General features: G+C 39.5%; 1 protein-coding gene and 2 long non-coding RNA genes across 3 annotated transcripts in view; 2 read left to right on the top strand and 1 right to left on the bottom strand.

Annotated features, from left to right (window-relative positions):
- The window catches only part of LOC134295553 (uncharacterized), a 473,735-nt gene that overhangs the window by 190,438 nt on the left and 255,605 nt on the right, over positions 1–27,692 (top strand). The gene's annotated exons all lie outside the window — the stretch shown is intronic.
- The window catches only part of LOC134294355 (uncharacterized), a 139,905-nt gene continuing 113,644 nt past the window's right edge, over positions 1,432–27,692 (bottom strand). The window contains exons 3-5 of the long non-coding RNA XR_010001281.1: positions 18,665–18,730; positions 10,517–10,678; positions 1,432–2,739 (exon numbers count right to left, since the gene is read on the bottom strand). This is a non-coding gene — a long non-coding RNA (uncharacterized LOC134294355). The remainder of the gene's footprint in view (positions 2,740–10,516; positions 10,679–18,664; positions 18,731–27,692) is intronic.
- Positions 2,494–8,525, top strand: LOC134294357 (uncharacterized). Its single transcript, XR_010001282.1, has 2 exons — positions 2,494–2,578; positions 3,817–8,525. It is a non-coding gene; the product is annotated as an uncharacterized LOC134294357 (long non-coding RNA).

Genomic DNA, 27,692 nt, shown 5'->3' with positions numbered 1-27,692 from the left:
TACCTAGAGTTCAAGCACAGTGGGAATTGTAACTTGGAAATATGCCTGCAGTGGCCACCTTCTTCCATTCCTTTTGCTTTTCATTTGCTTGGGTATGAAGACGGTATATTCCCTCATAGATATAAATAGGGTTTACTTTTGAGCAGATGCACATAAGCTTGTGCTGCAAGTCTCCCATACAATAACTGGAACCATATTCCTAGACACAGCAACCCAAACCCATAGATGAATGAAAAGTCAAGATTCGGATAAATCCGGATTTAAAGGTCTACTCTTGTTCTTTTATATGCTGTTTATATTGTATTGTTCTGGGCATGGCCCCATGTAAGCCACCCCGAGTCCCCGTTGGGGAGATGGTGGCGGGGTATAAATAAAGTTTTATTATTATATTATTATTACTCTGGATTGAACTGACAACAGGATTGAGACTGCAGACTGATCCAGAGGTGCTGACATATATATGAGTGGTCATGTGTGGATAACGTTTTAACTGTGATTTTTAATACTGTTTATATTTAATTCTGTTTTAATGTTTGTATGTTTGTATATTTTAAATTGTGTACTAATGCTTTTGTGTTAAGCATTTTTGAGGCCTCTTTGGGAGAGATAAAATGGGGTATAAATAAATAACAACAACAACATCCAAATCAGAATTATAGTGGTGGCCAAGAAAGATATACTTCCTTTGCTGGATTCTGCCCTTGATTGCTTTTCAGCATCGAAAAGCCATTATTCAATCCAAAAGAGAAGTTGAGGGAAAGCCACACATTATTCTGACACTATTTCCACATCTGCCACTCTTCCAAATGATAGGATGTTTTCCAATCAAGCATTTCACAGGTTCAGGTTGTTTGCTGAGAAGAGGCACCTGGAGTCTATTTTTGCAGCATCTGTTCCCTGAGAAATTGAGAAGCTGAGCAGGGTATTGCAGGAGGATTAAGCAGCAACAGTTTCTACAAAGCAACCAGATAGTCTTGTGATGATGCAAGCCTGCTTCTTGATAATTAATTCCGAAACGTCTTTTAAAAAAGAAGAAGCTCAAAACAGGTTTCCCCTCCTCTTTCCTGTTGTGATTTCACCCAGAAAGCACATTGCACACATCCAGATAGTAGAAATAACAGGTCTTCCTCAAACTCACACATACAAACACCATATTGACTTACACCTACTTGGATGGTATAAATCCATCTCAGCTTTGGATCCTTCTTTTACATCATTTTACATGGGACTGCTGTTGGGACTACATTTCACCCTATTTTTCACCATTGGCTATGGTGTGTAGAGGTGCTGGGAGTTCAGCAGCATTTGGAGATGTGCACATTTCCCAGTCCTAATATCAGTGGTAGGCAATGGTAGATTTGGATCTATTATGTATTATTTCTTTGGCATAAACCACAGAAATAGACAGAATGAAAAACAGAACACAGCATATATTATATCACATTAATGTTTTACTAGTATTTGTTATCTGTTGAAGGAAAGGAGATGAAAGTGTTTCTCATATGCAGATTTTGAAAACTGGTAGCTAGAAAATAATTCAATATTACAGGAAACACAAATAGCTCACATAACCTCCCTCTGTTATCTGTTTTATTAGATACAAAGGGATTTTGAAATTGAAGGATCCCAAATATATGTATAAAGCATACATAGGAAATCTGAGGATTTGGCAAAGAAAAGAATTGATGAATTAAGTTTGAAAATACAGTAGAGTCTCACTTATCCAAACCTCGCTTATCCAAGTTTCTGGATTATCCAAGCCATTTTTGTAGTCAATGTTTTCAATATATCGTGATATTTTGGTGCTAAATTCGTAAATACAGTAATTACAACATAACATTACTGCGTATTGAACTGCTTTTTCTGTCAAATTTGTTGTAAAACATGATGTTTGGTGCTTAATTTGTAAAATCATAACCTAATTTGATGTTTAATAGGCTTTTCCTTAATCCTTCCTTATTATCCAAGATATTCGCTTATCCAAGCTTCTACTGGCCAGTTTAGCTTGGATAAGTGAGACTCTACTGTAGTCACCAAGGACACCTCTTGGCTCATTTATCTTCATAGTTACTTCAAAACTTATGACAATTCAAAAGCTCACATGGAATAAGCATAAATAGTCAAGAATATACCACAATGGTACAAGAATGAAAACTGATATATGTATAACTTGATGGATACCTTACAATTCACAGTAGCATTGAAGCCTTTTATTTGAAAGGAAGGCTCACTGTTTGCAGTTGGGATTAGTTTTAAATAAGCGTATATAAGAATACAATTTTATTTAACCAAATGCTTAGTACATTTGATTTGAAAATTCAAGAAAGTTCTGAGTCTTACAAGGGTTGAAATTCCACTTTCAAGATTTGGGTACATTCTTGCCTATTGCTACAGACAGAAATCCCCGCCAGGGTAAGATTATGTAGTCCATGAAAAATCTGTAGTGTATCATCTGTCTATAAATGTTGTCTCATTCTGGTTCCATCCAGGCTTGGTGCCTTTGCCTATCAAAATCTGCTGTAGCCTGAAAAACAGACATCTTGATTTGGATGAAGAAGTTGTATTGCTTGCCATAAAGGTATATCTGCTCTTTTACTGGTTGGGCTTCCTGATTTTCACTTATTTCTCCTACCTGTTTAAGTCTTTGCCCACAGCTGGGGTGTTGTTGTAATTTTGGGGTTTGCTTGTTTGTTTGGATTGATGAATCTTCTAGACCACAGTAGAAGATGGCTTGGAGGGCTGCAGTAAGTGAAAAAATGGATACAAAAATAATTGAGTCTCCCAACATATTTTCTGCTGAGGTAAACCCATCTTTGAATGCAACCCATTGATTTCATTCACAGAAGAACAACCAGGAAATCAACTTCTGGGAGGCATCATTGATTTTGGTCTTCCTAACTCTTTCCCTAATTGTTCCAGTCTTTCATTTCACAGGAACTGATTAGATTGATAAAGCAAATGTTCAGATCATTGTCTTGGAACTTGCTGTACCTTAGATTCTTAAAGTTGAGATGGGGACAATGTTAATTTTAGTTTTGCCTCGCTATGGGAGTCCTGGGGAATTAAATTCCTTTATTTCAACCATCTGTTTCCTTGCTACATTTTTTAAAAATGCAGTTGTGCTTTTTTTAAAGGCTTTTTGTGGTGTGTGGGAGGTTTATCAAAAACAAACAGAAAATAAAAGTTGCTGAGGTCCATATTTGAATTTAGTGGAAAGGTTGTGCAAACAGATTTCATTGCAAAATAGCTAGAAAAAGTATCAAAGGACAGAAATACGTGCTTTCTGACCCTTCTAACTATTTTCTAAGGAAATCTCACCAATATTCTAATGACACATATCTTTGTCTCTTCATCCAATTCCAAGGAAGCTGAGTACTAACTATGTATTTGCTGTAAGGCAGTGTGGTCCAACCTTTAGTTACCCAAGGACCAATCAGACTTTAGTATAGGAATGTGAAGGCCAGAGACATTCCAGAAAGAAAACAAATAACATAATTAATATTGAATTACATAATTAAAATATTAATATTTAATTACATAATTAAAATATTTTTCTAGTAAGAAGGGCAAGGGCCAACAAAAATGAATTGGCAGGTCACATGCGGCCCGTGGGCTGTAGGTTCATAGAATCATAGAATCGTAGAGTTGGACCACACTGCTGTAAGGGATAGCCTGGAACAAGGGTGAAGAAACTGAAGCTTAATGCAGGCAAGAAAAGTATGGCACTGGTGAGTCAAAATGATGTGATATGGAGTATGCTTACTAGTCATGGGCCCAGTATTTGTAACATACATCTGATTCGTGTTTCTGTTGTAGAATTGTAGAGTTGGAAGAGACCTCATGGGCCATTCAGTCCAACCCCCTGCAAGAAGCAGGAAAATCTCATTCAAAGCACTCCTGACAGATGGCCATCCAGCCTCTGCTTAAAAGCCTCCAAAGAAGGAGCCTCCACCACACTCCGGGGCAGAGAGTTCCACTGCTAAGCAGCTCTCACAGTGAGGAAGTACTTCCTGATGTTCAGGTGGAATCTCCTTTCCTGTAGTTTGAAACCATTGTTCCATGTCCTAGTCTTCAGGGCAGCAGAAAACAAGCTTGCTCCCTCCTCCCTATGACTTCCCCTCACATATTTATACATGGCTATCATGTCTCCTCCCAGCCTTCTCTTCTGCAGGCTAAACATGCCCAGCTCTTTAAGCCGCTCCTCATAGGGCTTGTTCTCCAGACCCTTAATCATTTTGGTCGCCCTCCTCTGGACGCTTTCCAGCTTGTCAACATCTCCCTTCAACTGCGGTGCCCAGAATTGGACACAGTATGACCAAGGCAGAATAGAGGGGTAGCATGACTTCCCTGGATCTAACGGTGGCCAGGATTCATTTGTACATGAACTAAATACACCAGCTGAATCCATTCACATAGATGTCTGATCTGGTATTACATCCTATTTGGATTACAGTGAAACACTTTTACATGGCACTACCTTTGGAAAACATTCAGAAAGTTGAATGAGTCCAAAATGCTCCCTTGTTAAAGGAGTTCTGCTGACTGAGGGTCCATTTCTAAGCATGATTCAAAGTGCTGGTTATTACCTATACATTGCTGTGTGGCTTGGGTCTGGACTATCTGAAATTCTGAAAGCCTGACTGAATTTTGGGATCTAGATTTTTCCCAATCCCATCATCATCGCAGCTATATTTTATAGAACTACATTTTAATGTGTGTTTGTAGAATTTTTGCAATGTTTGTGTGTTTTGACTGCTCTGTGACCTGCCTCAGGCCACAAGGAGAGACAGGTAAGAAATAAAATTATATTATTACAGGTGCCATTGTGAATAAATGTTTGAAAGCTTTCTCGGTGGCTGCTCCCAAGCAGTGGCATACTTTCCCATGGAAGGCATGGTTTATTCATGGTTCTCTCTCATCCCAAATTCATTCATTCATAGTATGTTTTTATTGATTCTTGACCCATTAGGGCCCCGTCAAACATGTTCCTATCTTGAATGCACACGAGAAGGAAATAGCTGCATGAATTTTGGAAAGCCACATTTTTGCCCACCCACCAAATAAAGCCAAATGTCTGAAATTTTAAAAGTCACAAGAAAAAGTATATTTCAAGAATGAGTGGATGTCAGACTTGCAGGAATGATTTTTTAAAAAATTATCTGAGGCCCCTTCTACACAGCTGAATAAAATCCCACATGATCTGCTTTGAACTGGAATATATGTCAGTGTGGACTCAGATAACTCAGTTCAAAGCAGATATTGTGGGATTTTCTGCCTTGATATTCTGGGTTACATGGCTATGTGGAAGGGCCCCCAGATTGTGGGAAGAAAGCAGGATAGTAGTTGGATGTCCCTATTCGGTAGAGTAGCAACCGAGGGCAGCTTCAAAACATAAATTCTGAGCAAGCTGAAGGTTTGAAGGTATGAAATTCACTATACTCTCACTACTTAGGAACATTGGCCAGTTTCTGATAGAATAGTGTCGTTAGAAGCACTGGGTTTTTTTAGCTGGAATTCTCAAAGTCATCAACCAGAACCTGGCATTTTATACTACAGTTAAACAAACTTGACACATGAAAGTATTTCTCAGAGCCTGTGTTGGTTAGAGTCTATAGTCTTTAAAAATTCAAGTTCTGCTTCATAAGCTTGCTTCATTTTGGTAGTATAGTTTAGGATGAATAAGGAGTTATTTTCTGCTTTAATTCTTATACAACTGGGAGTCAGAAATCCCTGCTGATCTGCTGCAAATCCCCGAGAGGCCTTTCAGTAGATTCAACAACATGAAGTACTTAAACTCAACTGAATTAGAAATTTATTTTTAGTGTAATAAGATTGACTTACATTGCAATTTCAGCATTACATTAACTCCAAAATTAAGTTATTAAGTAATTAAATCAGTCACAGTGCTAAACAGTCAACATATATTATATTTCCCGGGTGGTTCTTTGCACCAATACTAGCTCTTTTAGAATTTTTTGAAAAACTTGTTTCTTGCTTTTGGTTAACCTGTACAAGTAGGGGATTTACATTTACACACAAGTAGTTTTAGTAGACTGAATTGTGTTAACAGTTTTTGATGTTAGCAATCTCAGTGGTCAATCTCACCACCTGCACACTGTTTCTAACTACAATACAGTACAGCTGGCTCTCTGTACCCATAGATTCTTCATCCATGAATCCAAACCCAGTAGATATCAAGGGTCCAATGTAGCTGTATAACTGAAATCACACATTACAGATTTTTATATTTATAAAATCTGGAAGACTTCTGAAAGTTGTAACACCACTTGCTATCTATGCACATTTCCACACAGCCATATAACCCAGAATATCAAGGCAAAAATCCCACAATATTTGCTTTGAACTGGGTTATCAGAGCCCACACTATCATATATTCCAGTTCAAAGCAGAAAATGTAGGATTTTACTCAGCTGTGTCAAAGGGGCCTATGTAAAGTAAAGATAAAAAAACAAGCAAATAATAAAATCATGGACTGCATTTTTCAGTTTCAGTCTGTTAAGGCTTTTATTGCATCCTTTTACATTAAACTTAAATGCATTTAACATAACAGTTAACTCACCCTTTTAATATAAATTTAATGAAACTAGGATTTTTTTCAAGAATAGACAATGTGCTAAATGCATTCATCTAGATATCTCTGCTACCTCTATGTTACTGCAAATATTTGAATATAAAATGACATATGAGAATTATTTATCTATATTGTAAACTTGGTTTTATAGACTATTGTTATATGTATGTTGACTTGTATTATATTTTAAAATGTTGTGAGCTGCTTTGGGTCTCATTTAGGGAGAAAAGCAGGATATAAATAAAGATTTACTACTACTACTACTATTATAGTCCCTTTCACCACAATTTAGTCTGTCTGCATTTCTTTCACAAGGCTGCCTGAAAAAAGGAAAATCACGCAGAACAAACTCTAGAAGAGAAATAAAGGCTTTAGACAGGATTCATCAAACAGCTTCATTAAATTGGGTGAATCTCTGTGGGAAGACTGAGACCACCCTCTGTTTTTGTTGTAATGTGCCTTGACTAAAGTCAGAAGGTAATTGAAGCTCTGGGCAAGAAAAATACTGAGCATGGAAATTGTAGTCAAACAAGTCACCAATTTTGTGCATCTATCAATCTTCCAGCTGGCTGATTTGTCAGTATTTTGGAGCTTAATGTACTTCCTTGATTGTAAAGGCAGCTCAGTTTTCTCTCAGACATGGAATGAAGGAACCTAATGACATGGCTATGATTTTTGCTATGATTAAGTAGGATCTAATTCTGGTCAGTGCTCAAATAGAAATCCGTATGACATCACCACGTGTATGATCTCGATTTGCTCCTGTCCCCCTCCCCCTGACCTTTTTCCATGACATTTCTACACTGCCAGAGGAGCCTAATTTTAAGGACTTTTTGGGGGTGGCTCTTGCTTTTCTGGGCTCATGGAGCCCAAAAAACTGAGAGCGCTGTGGGGACTGACTCCTGGGTAATCCTAGGACTACCTGGAAGAATTCCCACAGGCCCCATACCCCATTAGCCCCTGGCTTTTCAGGAACTGGGTATTTAATTAATTTGGGACAAAGCAGAGATGCCTCAGATAAAAGCCCAACACGCCCTGCATTTTGGGACCTGTCTGGATGGGCCCACAGTCTCTTCAGTCAGGATCCTCAATACTGTTAGATCCCAGCCAGCCAGGGCACCAAGGCCTGCAGCATTTCAGGACTTGCACTTTGACACAGATAATGCTTATACTGACATTTCACCCTCCACGGAGGGGCCTTTGCAGCTGCAGGTGCCCGAAGATATTGGCTCTGGAGACTCACTAATTGGGGAAGATTCTTCATTTCCTCCCTCGCAGATAGAGCCAGATGTGGCTGAATCAGCTGGGAACGGGGTTTTTAATCGTAGAGATTTTGTAACCAGGGACAGAAGTGCAAAACAAGGGGTTCGCCGGAGCCAGAGACTGGCAAATAGATGGGATAATGGTTAGTGTTCTCATGGGAAAGTTTTGGGAGTTTTTACTCCCTAAATTCTGAACAGTCCAGAATCTGTTAAAAGTGTTTTGCTCAGTAGATTTTCTTGCGGTGTCAACGTTGCTTTCTTGGAGAGAGGTTTCTCCGTCTCCAGTTCCTGTTTCCAAGCCAAATTTTCCAGTTCCAATCGGGCCGTGCTGTGCTGCGACTCTCGAGTAGACCTTGACTTTACTTCAGTTGTTTCTTGTTCTTAATTCAAGTTTGCCTCAGCTTGGACAACCTTGCTGCCTTGATTGCTACGAAGTATTTCCAGTGGATTGAACTCTGTTTTCTGCCAGCCTTGTTTCTCTGTTTCAACTCATGGACACTTTGATTTCCTCGGAGAGCTATCGAGTTCTCATTGTGGATTATAATATCGGACCTTTTCAGTCAACCATTTGGAACCACCATAAACTTTCTAAAAAGAACTATTCCTTACTCAGACTCTATACCAAATTTCCTTTGGATATATAATTGCTTTAATAAAGATATAGTGTGTTATATTGGCTCTTGGCTTGTTTTTTGAGTACTCCTGCTGCCTTGGGGTGCAACAAATACATCTAGATCAGTGGTTCTCAACCTGTGGTCCCTTGATGTTTTTGGCCTACAATTCCCAGAAAGTTTACTAGTTGTTAGGATTTCTGGGTGTTGAAGGCTAAAAACATCTGGGAACCCCAGGTTTAGAACCACTGATCGAGATGATGCAAGTGAACATGATTTAACACTGCTTAAGGTTGCTTTTTGATAGTGTGCGTACCTTGCTATTCTATAAATTAGCTATTTGTTCTGCAAAAGAGTCCTCTTTTTGTTCTGATGGGACTGGCACAGATCTTATCATACAAGACAGCAAGGGAATGACTTTGTGCAAATATGGTTATAAGTACTTAAAACTTGTCTGCCTTTGTGAATGAGGATTCAGCTACCAGCAGGGATGAGTGTATTCCTTTTGTGTGATGGATTTCCCTTGTGGTTTAGGTTCTGAAAGAAGAGTGCCCCTGTGCTAAATAATGATCGAGGTGATACAAATCCATCTGCAAAACACAGTAGTCATCTCTTATGAAAAAAAAAACAGCACAGATTTTGCTTCTGCTTTAGCTGAAAAGCCTTCAACACTCTTAAAATTTAATGAGTAATGGGGCATTCATTGTGCTAACACTTTAACTGGAAAAAAGCTGGGAACTGAGGAACACTTGTTAAGTTGAAAATGAGGAGTTTTGTTTAGCAAGCTTCTTTTGTTCTATTTTTTCAATCCCAGAGGTAATATTTCATGTAGGCAGACCACAATAATGAAATAATGAAAGAAAAAGACAACTTGCTGTCTGTAAAGATTCCATATACAGTGTTTATCTGGCTTCAGAATACAGGTCATGACCTATAAAGCTCTAGGCAGCTTAGTTCCAGGCTGTCTCCCCATAAGGCTTTTGGTGGCCCCAGGCTCTGGAAATCACTTCCTGCAGAGATTAGTTGATTTTTTTGGCCACAACGTAAGAGTTTAATTTTAAAGAAAGTGCACTGCCATCAAATTGACTTTGACTTACGGTGATCTTATGAATGAGACACCCTGCTCAAATTTTGCAGATTGAGGGTGGTGGCTTCCTTGATGAAGTCAATTCATCTGGAAGGTGGTATTTTCCTATTGCCTTCCACCTTACTAAGCATTATTGTCCTTTTAGTGAGTTATCTCTTCTCATTATATAGCCAGTTTCAGTTTAGTCATCTTGGCTTCTAGGGAGAGATTAGGCTTGAATTGCTCTAGGATGCATTTATTGATTTTTTAAACAGTTCCCTGGTGGCGCAGCAGATTAAACGGTAGAGCTGCTGAACTTGCTGACCGAAAGGTCGGCAGTTCGAACAGAGGGAGCGGGGTGAGCTCCCTCTGTTAGGCCCAGCTTCTGCCAACCTAGCAGTTCGAAAACATGCAAATGTGAGTTGATCAACAAATATCACTCCGGCAGGAAGGTAACGGAGCTCCGTACAGTCATGCCAGTTACATAATCTTGGAGGGGTCTATGGACAACAGCGCCTTTTTGGCTTAGAAATGGTGATGAGCACCAACCCCCAGAGTCAGACATGACTAGGCTTAATGTCAGAGGAAATCTTAACCTTTACTAAACTGTCCACAGTATCTTATCCGACTCCTCATTTCAAATGAGTTTTTTTTTCCTAACAATTTTTCTTCACTATTTACAACGATACATAGAAATGGGAAATATGATGCTAACTTTATCATTCAGTTCTAGATTTATTTAATTATTTACAGCATTTTTACCCTGCCTTTCTCACCCGAGGGGACTCATGGCGGGTTATATAATTTGGCAAATTCAATGCCCAAAACAAAAATCACTAAAATCAACAGCACATACAAATCAAATAACAATATAGAATAAAAACACATTATACACAATTTTAAAATATATGTATATTTAAATCCATTCATCCAAGAACCTCATGCGTAAATCTTAGTTCCGACCATGTAAAATCGTTGTACTTACTCATTAAATGCTTGCTCACATAACCATGTCTTTAGGGTTTTCCTAAAGCCCAGAAGAGTTGGGGCCTTTATACTTCAGGGGTATGTCTGTTTCCCTCATAGCTGCCCATCTAAAGTCCCAGTCTTCTGATTTCTTGACTGCAGTTTCCATTCTGCTTAGTGACTGAACAGAAAATAGATTTTTTTCAATGTTTTTATTGTCTGCTTTAAAGTTACCTAAAGAATCTATGGTCATTATTTTTATTTTCTTAAAGCTCAGCTATAAACCTGTTTTTGCTCTATCTTCTGTAGTCATTCCAAGTCCTAAAGTATTATATATATAATATAATATAATATAATAGTATTATTTTAAAACTTTTGATTTTTTTCAATATTTTTTAAAAATTTGTTCTTAACTTTATTGATAGTTTGATTCTATTTTAAGGACAACCTTTTGTAAATTTTAAATATATTGCATTTGTGTTGTCGAAGGCTTTCATGGCTGGGATCACAGGGTTGTTGTATGTTTTCCGGGCTGTATGGCCATGTTCTAGAAGTATTCTCTCCTGAATAGATGTGGGCGAAACGTCAGGAGAGAATACTTCTAGAACATGGCCATACAGCCCGGAAAACATACAACAACCCTATATCTCATTTATTTGAACTTGTAGCAGTATGTGGATATAAAGACCATCAAGACTATCACCATCTTCTGCTGCTGTTTACAGTTGTCTCATCTCCACAATCTGTTTCCTCTCTCTCCAACTGTGCATTACTTTGTGCATAAATAAAATCTACACTATTCTCGAAAAGTTTCATCATACATTTGTTCGCTTTTAAGGGACCCAAAACTGTGTTTTCCGTTTTCTTTTTTCTTAACCATGATACATGGCATTTGAGGAAGAGAATGCTTGTGCACCATCTAGTGTCATATCTTAGAACAGCCTATGCTTATGAGTTACAACATTTGCACCTTTCCTTCTATTTTCACTTTCTAGCCAGAAAACTTGCTTTCTCCGAGCTCTATTCTCCTTACATTTTATCAGTATCTAATATATAAATCACAAATACAATTGATTTAAAAGTATAACTCAGATACAGTCATTAGCCATAAGCATTGCAATGCTTATTTTCTATTCTTTAAGCAAGACTTCACACTGAATGAAGATACACAGAGAAACAAAACCTACCCACAAGTTTCAGTGTGTTTAGTGACAATAGAATGCTCTTTGTTTCAAGCAAGTATGATAAGACTAAAAGTCTTTTCTTTTCTCATATATTTAGATGGACATATAATTCCCTTTCATCCCATAGTTAACCAAAGGAACTATTCATTGGCAGAAGACAGACCCTGCCTTTCACATAAAGTTTTTCTTGTTTTATGATAAGCTGTAAAGTGTTCTATTATAGAATAAACCATTCAAAAGTTATAACTTTGCAAGTTGAATTCTGAAGTGCCCAGGTGTAGGAGAGGAGAAGGGTTTTTAAAAAAAATCAAAGGGATAATCATGAAAGTGTGAAAAGCGAAGTCTGATGTTTGATTCAATCTATTGCTTGTCTATCATTGCATCTCCCCCTACAAGCCTACTTGGTCTTTTGAGGTCTTTGGAGGAAGCTGTTCTTTGAGTCCTGTCACCACAGGAGGCCCATTTGATGGGGACATGCCTGAAAACCTTTCCCCTGGTTGCTACCTTCTGGCAAGAAAAAAAAAAGCTTCATTCAGGTAAGTCTTTGATGTCTGAACTTCTCTCCTCTTGGAGGAAGTTTAACTGCTTCAATGTTACTTCTGTGTTTCATCACTGGAGTTATAATTAGTTTATTATTTTTAATTATGCTCTGTTTTTAGTTTTTGTTAGCCAATTTGAGTGGCAATTTTAGTTTTCTCAATCTAACAAGACTATCACAAAGTTTGGCTAAAATTGATTGCAATTCCCAGAATCCCCCAGTCAGAATAGCCACGTATGAATTCTGAGACTTCTAGTCCCAAAGAATTATCAAGTACTGTGTTCCCTCACTACTTCGTGGTTCACTTTTCGTAGATTCGCTGTTTCACGGTTTTTCAATAAACTCTAAAAGACTATTATAAATCATAAAAAATTACAATTTACAGCCTACGGAAGGGAGGAAGGAGAAGCCAAAGGGAGAGAAAAGGAGCCCAAGAGGCAATGGGAGGAGAAGGGAGGTGATTTATCAACACACGATTGCTTGATAAAGACTTAAAATAGTGTACAAGTACTAAAATAATGTATAAATATTAAAATAAATATAGCGTCCCCACTTCATGGATTTTCACTTATTGCGGGTGGTCCTGGAACCTAACCCCCGCGATAAGTGAAGGAACACTGTACTGTGTTTGTCATGGCAGATTAAGCAAGCCAAAGCTGTCACCTTGTCAGGTTTTAGGCAGATCTATTGTCAATGGAGGAACTCCGGTGGCGAAGTGTGTTAAGGCACTGAGCTGCTGAACATGCAGCCCAAAAGGTCGCAATTCAAATCCCGGGAGCAGAATGAGCGCCCGCTGTTAGCTCCAGCTTCTGCCAACCTAGCAGTTTGAAAACACTCAAGTGTGAGTAGATCAATAGGTACCGCTCCAGCGGGAAGGTAACGGTGCTCCATGCAGTCATGCTGGCCACATGACCTTGGAGGTGTCTACAGACAACGCTGACTCTTCGGCTTAGAAATGGAGATGAGCACCAACCCCCAGAGTCAGACATGAATGGACTTAACATCAGGGGAAACCTTTACCTTTAGCTTTTATTGTCAATGGATTTGTCTAATCCTTTTTTATAGTTAGAACTGCCCCCTAGAATGCCTGTGAGCAGTGATAATCCAAGCATGTCAAACCAATTTTTCCATGTTTTTTATGGTATTGGTATCATGGTATAGGCTTTGGGCTACAGCTCTGGAGAACAAAATTCAAATCCCTGCTCAGTCATGAAACCCACTGGATGAGTTTGGGAAAGGCACAGTCTCTCATCTTCAGAGGAAAGCAATAGCAAGCATCTTCTGAACTAATCTTGCCAGGAAAACCATGTCGCAGGTTTCCCTTAGGGTTGCCATAGGTCAGAAATGACTCGAAAACTCACAACAATGATAAAATCCCATATTCTTCCTCTCCACTTCACTTTTCACTGAAGTGCGATCTTCCTTATAGCTATTGGGGAAATGCTTCTTCCTTGTTGTTAATTGCTATGAAATCAGCTTCAGCTCATGGCAACCCTATAGATGAGCAACCTCTGAGCCATTATATCATCTTTCTGTTCAAGGATACCGTCCATCCATCTTGCCCTTGGTCGGCCTCTCTTCCTTTTTCCTTCCATTTTCCCCAGCATCGTGATCTTTTCCAAGCTTTCCTGTCTCCTCACGATGTGGCCAAAATACTTCATCTTTGCCTCTAATACCCTTCCCTCCAGTGATCAGCTGGGCATTATTTCCTGGAGGATGGACTGGTTGGATCTTCTTGCGGTCCAAGGCACTCTCAGGATTTTCCTCCAGCATCAAAGTTCAAAAGCATCTATCTTCCTTCGCTCAGCCTTCCTTATGGTCCAGCTCTCGCAACCATAGGTTACTATGGGGAATATTGACCCATGGACATCCAAATTTTCCTACCCCTGGTTTAATGTAGCCTTCTTCCTCTCATTCTCTATTGCAGCTTAGTCTGAACACCTGCAGTGCAAACAGCCTCCTATTGCTTGCTGCTATGTCCTGCATCCACTTCTTTCCCTCCCTCTTTGTCTCCGCTGTGTTGAATTTTAGAATGCATGCTCCTTTGCCCAGGAAGATGTCCTTATGTCCTCCATAAATCATCAGGCTATATAAAGAAGCAAACAAGTCACACTATTCTATAATGTTCATGAAGCGAAAATGTTTGGGATCCCCAGGGAGGCTGCAATGGTATCACGACCTTGGAATGTCCTTTCAGCCAACCACTACCCTACTGCTCAAAGAAATGCTCCTTAACCTCATTTTACCTGCCCTATTCCTCAATTAATAAAAGAGAATTCAGATGATAATGCTGGTGCTGAATGAATCTATTTTATCACTACACTTACCATCTAATGTATTTCTTTACCTTTCCCGTAGTCTCACCCCTCTACTTCTCCCTGCTGCTATGAAAGCAAAACTAGGCAAGATTTATGAATCTATCAAAACCAGCAGGAGGTAGGAATGGCATAATGGGAAGATAATAAAGAAAAAAAAGGCTGGAAATTTGTGGGGGTGGTAGAGCTGACCAATATTGGCAAGGTTAATTACCTTTCAGTAAAAGAGGGACAAATCATACCCATAATTTCCAAATTTATCTCATTGGATGGCAGTATGGACTTTCTTTCACTCATAAACATCTAGTTATGACAGACACTCATGGAATTCATTGAGATTGTAATACTGTAAGGTTGTTCCTTTAATCTTTCATTTGCTCCAGTTAATCTTGAAGCTTGGCTTTTAACATACTCCAAATCAATATTTACTATTTGTATTCATTCTATTTGATTTTATGTTTGCTAAATTTAAATTTAAACATTTAAATCCACTTCTACTGGAATTGTAACAGAGTCTTTTAAACTATAGAATCTCAATATAGTTCTCAGCCTTTCTTCCCAAAGGCTTTAACCTCAAAGAGGTATCTCTCTAATAACACAGTTCCCAAAATTGCTCTTGGTGACACAGCAAATTAAACCACTGAGCTGCTGAACTTGCTGACTGAAAAGTCAGTGGTTCGAATCTGGGGAGCAGGGTGAGCACCTACTGTTAGCCCCAGCTTCTGCCAACCTAGTAGTTTGAAAACATGCAAATATTAGTAGATCAATAGGTACTGCTCCAGCTGGAAGATAATGGAGCTCCATGCAGTCATGCCAGCCACCTGACCTTGGAGGTGTCTACGGATAACGCCGGCTCTTCAGCTTAGAAATGGAGATGAGCACCAACTCCCAGAGTTGGGCACGACTAGACTTAATGTCAGGGGAAAACGTTTATTTTTACTGTATGAGTAATGTCAGGGGGCGTTTATGTTAATGGGGTGGTAAATCTATTTTAGGATTTACTCTTAAATTTAAACAAGATATCCAAGATATTGAACATGTTTGGGGTATAAGGTTCAGGACTTTGGATAGTTCCTTTAAAGTCTGAACTCAAACCTGGGGCAGATTTGACAACCCATGCAGACCTGAGGAAAATTCCTACTAGTAGCCATTTATATATTGGTCCTCCATAAATTTATAAAAATACATTTCAGTGATCATTGCTAATATGAAGGTTCAGAAGAAAAACTAGAAATGTTCAGGCAAGAAATGTTATTTCATGGTTTTCCTACCCATTAAAAACATGGGGAAAACTAGGGGTTTATGTTTGTGTTTTTTTGATGGCAGAAGAGAGCCTTCACATAATTACTATATCCTGTGGAAGTGACGGGAAGATACAGTGAAAACAATGCTATTATGAATTGTTCAATATAGACAACAATGGAAAAATATATTAAAGGCAGCACTTTAGACCAAATATAATTGGCTACAAATTTAATCTTTTTTTAAAAAAGAATTTTATTAAATTTTTTTATACTACATCGAAAGAGTGAGAACAACCAAAGTATAGAAAAGTAGGAAAAAGAGAGAAAGATAAAAGTCTACAATCTACAAAAATATACCCCCACACACAAACAAACCCAAAAAACAAAAAAAAAGTGACTTCCATTCCATCTTCTTGGATAATATTTTCTTATTATTCAATAATATTTTTTCTTACTAAAGAAAAAAAGAGTAAAATTGTCTCTCGTAATCTTCATTTTCTCGAATTATCCAAATAGTCCTGAAGATCGTCCCAATTCGTTCTTTTCATTATCTTGCTTGTATTTATCTTCAACAAAAAAGTCAGTTCGTCCATATCCTTTATTTCTCTTATCTTCTCCACCCACTCCTCAATTGGTGGGGCTGATTCCTGTTTCCATTCTCTAGCGAAAACAATTCTAGCGGTGGTCGTAATATAAGTGAAAAGTTTATCTTCTTGTTCAGTCAATTGTAAGTCTAAATCTGTAAATCCTAATAGATAGTACTCTGGTTTTCTTATAAAGTTTCTCTTTAAAACCTTTTGTGACTCTTCATGAATCTTCGTCCAAAACTTTGTTGCTTCTTTACAAAACCACCACATGTGATAGAAGGAGCCAACTGGTTCTTTACATTTCCAACACTTATCAGAAACTGTTTTGTACATTTTGGCTAATTGTTTCGGTGTAGTATACCATCTGTGGAACATTTTTATCCAGTTCTCTTTCAAATTCATTGCATATGTATATTCAGCTGGAGTTGCAGCTGAATATGACAGGTATGATGGAGTTTGCCTGAATTTGCCCTTTGGTGGCCAGAGTGGAAGTAACCGAATGGAAGAAGGCTCTCAGCTGCAGATATATATGGCTAAATGTGTGTTGGAAAAGCGGCCATGTTTTCCCAAGATCTGACACTGCTGACATCAAGATTCTGGAAGTTGTCATTGTGACATTTTTCCAAGGTTTGAATTTGCTTTTGCTTAGCCAGATCTCTTGTTGTTACATGCCAGTGGTTCCCAATATTTGAGCCTCTAGTTGTTTTGGACTTCAACTCCCAGAAATCTCAGCCAGTTTACCAGCTGTTAGGAATTGTGGGAACTGAAGTCCAAAACACCTGGAGATCCAAAGGTTGGGAACCACTGTTATATGCCCTTCAGGTCACCTCTGGTGGCTCTATAATAAGGTTTTCTTGACAAGATTGTTTCAGAAAGGGTTTGCCCTTGCCTTCTTCTTAGTCTGAGAGAATCTGACTTGCCCAAGGTCACCCAGTAGGTTTCAATAGCTGAACTGGTCTTCTGGAGTGCTAGTCCAACATACAAATCACTAGGCCACATTGTCTTTTGATCTATATGATATCCGCTAACATTTCACAGATGAAAACCAGCACCTTTAGGTCTATTCTGTTTATGCCGTGCATTAAGAATTGCTTTTTTTTTCTCAGTCAAGAATCTCCTGTTAATCAATTTCTTTGGATGACCCTGAATTCTACTACTATGAGTGAGGAAGAAACATTTCTCTCTGTCCATTGTCTACATACCATGCAGTTATAGATAGAATCCTATTGTTCTTCCCACTTAGTTAACTGTCAACAAGGTATTCTGATGATAGATGTTTGGAGGTTTGTTTTGTTATCAACTTTTCCATCTATAGTTTTACTTTGCTCATACTGATGCATTTCCCTTGCTTAAGTCCCTGAAGGTAATTTAATATGCACCTTGATCTGTCCTGATCTCTGCTTCTTGAGGCATCTAAACTACCCATTATTTCAAGCTGTCTAAGCTCCATCTTAGTATCTTGCATTATTTTCTCTAGAAGCTTTGGAATGAATTTCTGCTGTGACATTGCTCTCTTCCTTGAATCTGAATTTCCAAGGCTGACAAGGCAGAAGCTTCAACTTTCTTCGGGGATTGAAGAGAATAAACTAATTGGCCAGGAAGCCTTTAATCCTCACAAGCTGGTGATTTTAGATTCTGGAGTTAATACTGGTATGGAGGATCTTCAGATGGCAATGTTGGATTTCCCTGCCCAAAGAATATACTGGGCAATGTCTGCAGCCCTTAGAGATCCTAACTATCTGCCCCAAAATCTTGCCTCATAGTGCCACTGTTAACAAAGCAATTCATGTTCTGCCAAGAAAGATGGCCAGGGCAAGCTGTATTTGTGTATAAGGTGAACTCATGTATAACTTGAAATTTGAGGGCTAAAATTATGGATTTTGATATGATCTATGAATAAGTCAAGAGTCATTCTGTGGAAAGTGCTACCCTGGCCGCTGTTGTTTTCCTGCCCAAATATTCAAAAAGACTTTTCACTACTCTATTCAGAGAAGGGGATTATTTATTTATTTTACAAAAAGAGATAACACTGTCCCTTACAGTTGTTTTTTCAATTAAAGAAGGAATTATTTCTTTCTCTGAGGAGACAGATGAAAGGTGAGAGCTTAGTCTGTCTTGAGAGAACCCAAACAAAATACTTGGTGCTTCTTTTGGGTTCTCCTGGGATATACTACTTTCTGGTATTCAACACTCTATTCAAAGAAAAGTACGTTCCCTTTTAATAAAAAAAAAATTACTAAAAGTTTTAGACTTATACATGATTAATAGAACACTTTTAGCCATGAAAAGTGATCATCACCTGAAAAGAGGCATCTTCATCATTTCTGTCTTCTGTTCTTCCACAATTGACTTAGGTTGGTCTTTGCTGAAAATAAGATATGGGGAAGGGGGCAGAGTTGATAAAATGACACCACAATTTCTCTTTCACTTCTACACATTCTTATGGTTTATTGTCCAAGAACAGCCTATGTGAGGATTGCCTCATCATTATGATCACAATGAAAGTTAGGCTAAAACCTTTAGGTCAAAGTCCCAGTGAAACAGCCATGTTCACACAGCACACTTCACAGAGTTTGAAAAGTTATTTTGAAAAAGCAAATCTTTCTTGTGATGTTTTGAAATTATTCTCAATACTTTTGCCATGATTAAAATGTAATTCCTTGCATTTGTTCATAGTGGTGCTAGAAAGTAATTATAGTGTTACTCATGGCATGCTGTTACTTTTCTATTTTGGGGGGGGGGGGATATCCTTAGTCTCGATAAGGTATGAATCTGAAATCCTATTCAAAAAAGCACCTGAAGTACAACAGTGGGTCAGTTAGCCCCCCCTGTAAAGTTATCTTATTTCACCGCATAATAGTCTCCACCGTGTAATAGTCACAACCACTTTTTTCAGTCCCAAAATTGGTATTTTTGCTTTCCTCACATAACAATTGCAGACTTGATACTTGGCACAATGTACATCTTGGCAGACAACCAACCTGCAGTGTAGACAATGGGGGAAGATAACATCCCTGCTATAAACAGCCTAGGTAGGCTTCTCTCTCCATGTGTCTTGCTGCACTACATAAAGCTTTGCCTGTTCACTTTTCAGATACTACACTTCACTCGACTGAGTCCAAAAGCACTGGGTTTAAGAGAACATCATTTTCCGACTCAGGCGAGTAAAATGGCATATCTGAAAGGTGGGCAAGTACATGATAAAGTGAAGTGCCGCACTTAAAGGGGGGTATATGGGCCTGTGAACAGGCCCATGAGCCAAGACCCGTAACGATAATGGGATAGGTGGGCTCATGGGCAGGTATGTGAGCAAAGTGCCATAGCTCGTGGGTGGGCAGGTGGGCATAACTGTTGTTTATGTAGTACAGCAAGTTTAATAATATAGTAGAGCCTCGGTTACCCGACTTCCGCTTATCCGACACTCCGTATTATCCAACACCCCAGGGCACCCTCCAGAAGCAGGCTCCCTACCCTGCTTGTCCTGGCAGCGAAGGCGGCAGCAGCAGTCACCTTTGCTGCCCTTGCTTGCTTGCTCACTCACTCACCAGACCAGGTCTTGTTTCTGGGATCCAGCCGCTGGGATCCAGCCCAGTTAGTGAACGAGAGAATGAGGGAGGGCAGGTGGGTGAGTGAGAGAGGGGGGTGAGCGACAAAGGCAGTAGCGGCGGCAGAAACAGGAGCCTGGCAGAGGCAGCCAGGCTCCTGCTTCTGGCACCGCTGCACCTTTGCCATCCTTACTCACTCACCCATCCTCCCTCACTCTCTCGTTCACTCACTGGGTCTTTGTTCTGCCACTGCCATTGGGACCCAGCCTTGTGAGTGAGAGAGTGAGGAAGGGCAGGTGAGTGAATGAGAGAGGAAGGGTGAGCAACAAAGGCAGCAGCAGTAGCAGAAGCAGGAGCCTGGAAGAGGCAGCCAGGCTTCTGCTCCTGCTGCTTCTGCTGCCTTTGCCGCCCTCCCTCCCTCGCTTGCTTGCTCACTCACCGGGGCTACGTCTTAGCGGCAAAGACATCAGTGGCAGAACCAAGACCCGGCTGGTGACTGAGCGGGTGAGCGAGTGAGGATGGCAAAGGTGTCTGCTGTCGCTGTGCCTTTGCCACTGGGATGAGTGGGATAGAGAATCAGGGCCTGGAGGAAGTCGAAAGGGTAGGCTAGCGAGTGAGCGATCCCTCCCTATTATCCAACATTTTCACTTATCTGACATTCTGCCCGCCTGTTTATGTTGGATAACTGAGACTCTACTGTACGTTATTTTTTGTACACAAAACTGGCACAATTGTTTTCACTGTGTAATAGAATCATAGAATTATAGAACAGGGCAGCAGAAAACAAGCTTGCTCCCTCCTAATAGTTGCAACCTCCTTTTTCTGTTAAAAGGGGGGATAAAAAGTGTGACTGTTATGCAATGAAATTTCATATTCTCATTCATTCCAATAACACCTAAAATGGGTGTTATTAACAGCTACATACATTTTGACTCATTATTTTCAAATGCTGGAACTTGATGAATGAATTGAAGTTTGTACCCAGATCTGTGTGATCTATGTATGAGACTCTTGTGTGCTGTATTTCATGAAACATCCAGATCCTGTCTTTTCCAAAGTATTTCCACCCCTTTCAGTTCTTTCCTGTTATCCCTGCTTTTATTTAGGGATGCTGGAGTAAGCTGCATTAATTACATATTGGTGAAAAATGCATCTGAGACTGAGCTTTGGTCAAGTTTGCTTATCAGCACATTTCAGAGTCTCCTTTGGTACAGAGGGTGGTTTTGTGACAGATGGAGAAATCTGAATCCCCATAGTAGTTCAAGCTTTGCTTTCTAAAAAAAAGGAAACGGGAAGGCATCCCAGATTCTGAATCTGCATGTCTAATTTGCACTTCAAAAAACCCAGGTGAACAAGGGGAAATAGGAGAGATGGATGAACTAGAAGATGTTCATGCAGAGTGCCACTGATGTGGGAAATTATGCTTCATACATACCACAGTGAAACCCATGGCAACATCCAACAAGCCTTTTCTATTTTTATTAAAAACAGAGTTTCACTCCAGAATGGAACAGTTATCTGAAGCCATAGATATCTGTTGTATTTAATTTATTTACATTTTATACAAAATTGTATAAAATTCTTCCCTTCTAAATAGAAGTTACCCAAAGTGGCTGCCAAAGTATTAAAACAAACTCAAAGGTAAAAGTAGGCATTGTTATTGTGTGTCTTCAAGTAATTTCTGATTTATGACTACTCGAAGGCAAACACATCATAAGGTTTTCTAAGGCTAAGAGTATGTCACTTGCCCAAGTTTCCATGACCAAAGGGGAGATTTGAACTTAGTCTCCATTGTCACAATTCAACATTAAAACCACTGAGCCATGCTAAATAACAATAAGCCATTATCCAAATGAAAATATCAGGCTAAAAACTGCATTGATACTGAAAAATATAATATCTTTGAAAAACTCAGACAGATGGACCACTGACAGAAGCAAAAGTTTGCTTTCAAAATAAATGTTTTGGGTTGCTGACAGAATACACAGGTAAGGGGATAACCCAACATGATAGATAGATCTTTCTTTGATGGAATAGATACTGCTAGACCAATTTTTCTACTCAATTTTGGGACCCCTCAAAGGACAGATGCTGTAAAATTAAAAGGAAGAAAAGGGGGGAAAGTAATTGTAATGCAGAAAAAGTTCAGGTAGCACCTTTGAGACTGAGACATCACCTCCATTGCCATATGATGCTGTTTCAAACTGCATTATATGGCAGTGTAGATGGGGATTGATTTAGCTAGACCTTTTGTGGATATTGATCAACTTCTGAAGATGGACTGATGGGGTGATATTAAAGTTACAGATATTTAAGTAGAGTTATATAGTTCTGGGAGAGGGACAGAATGTAATGCTATAAAAGAAAGATGCAAATTGTGACCTTGATCATAAATCCAAAGGATTGCATGAGATAGTACAGGTCTTTAAAGTAGTTAGTCTGTTAGTATTGACATGTGAAAGCAATCCATCTGCTCTTCAAAAGTCACTTTCCTTGGAATCAAACCTTCTCTGAGAAGATTTCTGTGTTTTTATACATACAGTTATAAAATTTAGTGTATTAATATAGTATAGCAAGAAATCTGATCATTGTTCATAGCTTTGCTAATGAATTGGAATTAATGAATATACTCCAGTTCAGCTTTGCCTTTTTGACAATTGTTTGAGAACCTGTACTGGACAGTCAGAGATTGTATGGCCAGGAAGGTTGTAATTTACTAATTTCTGAGTGTCACAATTTCTAATGTTTGATTTGTTTCCATTTATAATCTCGAACAGAGACGGTCCTTTTTGTCCATTATGGAGTGTAAAGGGCACTGCTGACAAAGAGCTACATATTTCATTCTGGAGCATGAGCAATCAAATCTATCCCTAATGTTGTGAGTGATACTGTTAGGACCTATGATGCTGCTGCCAAGGTAGCCTTGAGGGCAGAGTTTGTGGAGGTTTGTAAAGACACCATTATGGATGGGTTAACTGTAAAAGTACGTGTAAGAAGCTGATTGGCTGAGCTTGCGAACGGCTAGGAATCTGATTGGTCAATTTCTCTGCCATACAACTGGGGAACCGGTTTGGGTAGATTTTTACCTGAGAGAGAGTGTGTGTGTGCTGACTGGAAACAGCCAGGAGAGAAGATAGCTGCCGACTCTCAGAGGCCCTGTTACTTCTAAGGCACTGAGGCAATTCTATGGACTTTAAAAGGACTATTCCTACTATTCTCTGTAAGCAATCAGAGAAAATATTGTAAATATTATTGCTCTGTTTGACTATTTTGAAGTCAGTAACATTCCTGCTAATTGTTCTACAAAGCTGAGTAGCACATCATTACCCTGCAGGGTGACTTTGGTTCATAGGTGGACGTAAGAGCTTCTATGTAACATCATCTTCAATCCCTAACAGAGTTGGAATCTGGGTTTTGCAGTAGGTCTTAGCGTTGTTTTTCCATCTATGTTATATGTACTGTTGTAGGTGAATAGGCATAGTGGTTTAAGTTCTGGACAATTACTTTGGTGCATCCAGGTTGAATCTCACCAAGCCATGAACACTCCATCTTGGAGAAGTCACATGCTCTTAGCCTTTAAAATATGTGATAGGCATGTCTTAGGGTCACTATAAAACAGAAATGACTTGAAGGCATACAGCAGCAGCGAAAACAGCAACAATGTGAGTGGTTGTTTAAGACTGGGAGGCTGACTGTAAGCCAGTAAAGGTATGCCATCTATAATCTGTGATTGGGCAGAATTATTCTCCAAAATTAATTATAATGTGCTTTAGTAGTCTCCTTGGATGCTGTAATCACAACTGATACAGTTCTACAATTTTTTTCTTATTGGTTTATGTAAGTATGAAAGTGTGTGTATCAATCCATTGAGTTTCCATACAGCATGGTATGAACCGATTCACTGTGTACAGTAGTATCAAGAAAGTAAACACATGGATTGTTCTAGGCATAGGATGGTGATAGGGTGAAAGTTATTAAAAATTTGGTGGAACCTCACAAGCAATTCTTTTCTGGTCCAAAGGATAAAGATATCATCAGTGTGTCCCAGGCAGTGGAGAAGCTGAGGGACTGTAGTTCCAGGTCAGCCATGAAGATATTTGATATGTGCATGCAAGTGCTCATGGTGTTGCTACAGTAGAGTCTCGCTTATCCAACATAAATGGGCCAGCAGAACATTGGATAAGCGAAAATAATGGATAATAAGAAGGGATTAAGGAAAAGCCTATTAAACATCAAATTAGGAAAACGGTAAAGGTTTTCCCCTGACATTAAGTCCAGTCGTGTCCGACTATGGGGGTTGGTGCTCATCTCCATTTCTAAGCTGAAGAGCCGGCATTGTCCGTAGACACCTCCAAGGTCATGTGGCTGGCATGACTGCATGGAGCGCCGTTACCTTCCCGCCGGAGCGGTACCTATTGATCTACTCACATTTGCATGTTTTCGAACTGCTAGGTTGGCAGGGGAAACATCAAATTACGTTATTATTTTACAAATTAAGCACGAAAACATCATGTTTTACAACAAATTGACAAAAAAAAGCAGTTCAATACACGGTAACGTTATATAGTAATTACTGTATTTTAAAATTTGGCGCCAAAACATCGCAATGTATTGAGAACAAAAACATTGACTACTAAAAGGCAGACTGCGTTGGATAATCCAGAACATTGGATAAGCGAAGGTTGGAGAAGCGAGACTCTACTGTATTGATTTGAAGATACAGCGAGGCCTTTGTATCTATGGACATCTATGGATTCAATCATTTATCACTTGAAAATATAGTTTAAAAACTTGATTTTGCCAATTTATATAAAGGGCATCATTTTACTATACCAATTTGTATATAGAATCATAGAATAGTAGAGTTGGAAGAGACCTCATGGGCCATCTAGTCCAACCCCCTGCTAAGAAGCAGGAAATCGCATTCAAAGCACCCCGGACAGATGGCCATCCAGCCTCTGCTTAAAAGCCTCCAAAGAAGGAGCCTCCACCACAGTCTGGGGGAGAGAGTTCCACTGTCGAACAGCCCTCACAGTGAGGAAGTTCTTCCTGATGTTCAGGTGGAATCTCCTTTCCTGTAGTTTGAAGCCATTGTTCCGTGTCCTAGTCTGCAGGGCAGCAGAAAACAAGCTTGCTCCCTCCTGCCTATGACTTCCCCTCGCGTATTTGTACATGGCTATCATGTCTCCTCTCAGCCTTCTCTTCTGCAGGCTAAACATGCCCAGCTCTTTAAGCCGCTCCTCATAGGGCTTGTTCTCCAGACCCTTAATCATTTTAGTCGCCCTCCTCTGGACGCTTTCCAGCTTGTCAACATCTCCCTTCATCTGCGGTGCCCAAAATTGGACGCAGTATTCCAGGTGTGGTCTGACCAAGGCAGAATAGAGGGGGAGCATGACTTCCCTGGATCTAGACGCTATTCCCCTATTGATGCAGGCCAGAATCCCGTTGGCTTTTTTAGCTGCCGCATCACATTGTAGGCTCATGTTTAACTTGTTGTCCACGAGGACTCCAAGGTCTTTTTCGCACACACTGCTGTCAAGCCAGGCGTCCCCCATTCTGTATATTTGATTTCCATTTTTTCTGCCGAAGTGAAGTATCTTGCATTTGTCCCTGTTGAACTTCATTTTGTTAGTTTCGGTCCATCTCTCTAGTCTGTCAAGATCGTTTTGAATTCTGCTCCTGTCTTCTGGAGTGTTAGCTATCCCTCCCAGTTTGGTGTCATCTGCAAACTTGATGATCGTGCCTTCTAACCTTTCGTCTAAGTCGTTAATAAAGATGTTGAACAGAACCGGGCCCAGGACGGAGCCCTGCGGCACTCCACTTGTCACTTCTTTCCATGATGAAGACGACGCATTGGTGAGCACCATTTGGGTTCGTTCGCATTAAGCAGTTCTGCCTTTTCCCTGTCCCCTGTCGCCATCACCCCATCTTCTCCTTGCAGTGGCCCTATCGCCTCCTTTTTCTTCCTTTTTCTACCAACGTAAGCAAAAAACCTTTTTTGTTGTTTTTTATGTCCCTGGCAAGCCTGAGCTCATTTTGTGCTTTAGCCTTGCGAACCTTTTCCCTACAGGTGTTGGCTATACATTTGAATTCTTCTTTGGTGATTTCTCCCCTTTTCCACTTCTTGTGCATGTCACTTTTGAGCTTTAGCTCAGTTAGAAGTTCTTTGGACATCCATTCTGGCTTCTTTGCATTTGTCTTATTTTTCTTCTTTGTTGGCACTGTTTGCATTTGCGCCTTGAGTATTTCACTTTTGAAAAACTCCCATCCATCCTTAACTCCCTTGTTTTTTAATATTGGCGTCCATGGAATGCCGCTCAGTAATTCCTTCATTTTTTGGAAGTCAGCTCTCTTAAAGTCCAGAATGCGTGTTTGACTTGTCTTAGTTTCAGCATTCCTTTGTATTGCAAACTGCAGGAGCACATGGTCACTTGCCCCTAAGGATCCAACCACTTCAACTGTATTGATCAGGTCTTCCACATTTGTTAAGATTAGATCAAGAGTTGCTGATGGGACATGAGCATCTATGGATCCTGGTATAAACTGAGGATCATGGAACCATACCCCAGTGGACACCAAGGGCTCATAGTACTTGTTATTCCCAAAAATGAGATAATTATGAGTGACAGACTTTGGCAGTCAAGTGTATTGTAGAGCAATTCGTAACCGTCTGAGAACCTTGCAGCCTATCTTTAAGTGGGATGTTAGGGCACAATGACTCCACATCTATAATGTGGAATCAAATAAAAATATAACTGTTTCTCTGAGGAAAATACAGCATGTTCACAATATCCCAGATAACATCAACCTATGGATGTGGAATAACTGACTTCTTTTGAACTGAAAATCTACTTCCTGAGACCCATGGCACATGTTTCCCAACAGCAGGGCCAGAAATCCCAACCTGTGAATGGACTCTGAATTTTTGTGTGTGTCAGGAACAACTTGAGAAACTGCAAGTTGCTTCTGGTGTGAGAGAATTGGTCATCTGCAAGGATGTTGCCCAGGGGACACCCGGATGTTCGAGGTTTTACCATCCTGTGAGAGGCTTCATGTTCCCGCATGGGGGGCTCCCCGGATTCGAACCGCCAACTTTTCGGTCAACAGTTCTGCTGGCAAAAGGATTTAACCGACTATGGCTCCAACTGTAAAATACAGTAGAGTCTCACTTATCCAGCATTCACTTATCCAATGTTCTGGATTATCCAACACATTTTTGTAGTCAATGTTTTCAATACATCGTGATATTTTGGTGCTAAATTCGTAAATACAATAATTACTACGTAGCATTACTGCCTATTGAACTACTTTTTCTGTCAAATTTGTTGTATAACATGATGTTTTGGTGCTTAATTTGTAAAATCATAACCTAATTTGATGTTTAATAGGCTTCTCCTTAGTCTCTCCTTATTATCCAACATATTCGCTTATCCAATGTTCTGCCAGCCCGTTTATGTTGGATAAGTGAGACTCTACTGTAATATGATATCAAAACAGATATACTTCATTATTACTTGTGTGAGAAAATCAGGCCATAGTGTCAAAGTGGATCTGCTTTTATTCTGGTACCTTCATTTAGTTTTACACCTGTTGGCTGCTCATTTTGTTCTTCTAAAAAGGCCTTCAATGCTATAACCAATATCCATTAGATGCTTGTGCTGTTTTTGTTTTTAAAACTATCTCAGTACGGTATTTAACACTGCCAAATAAATTGCATTTTTTAAAGAATTGTTATTTTAAAGCTCGCTCTGTGCCTTGCTGCTAATATTGTAGTGGCCTTAG

The sequence above is a fragment of the Anolis carolinensis genome, chromosome 1 (genome assembly GCF_035594765.1).
Source record: "Anolis carolinensis isolate JA03-04 chromosome 1, rAnoCar3.1.pri, whole genome shotgun sequence".
NCBI lineage: Eukaryota > Metazoa > Chordata > Lepidosauria > Squamata > Dactyloidae > Anolis > Anolis carolinensis.
This window is presented reverse-complemented; position numbering and strand designations above follow the sequence as displayed.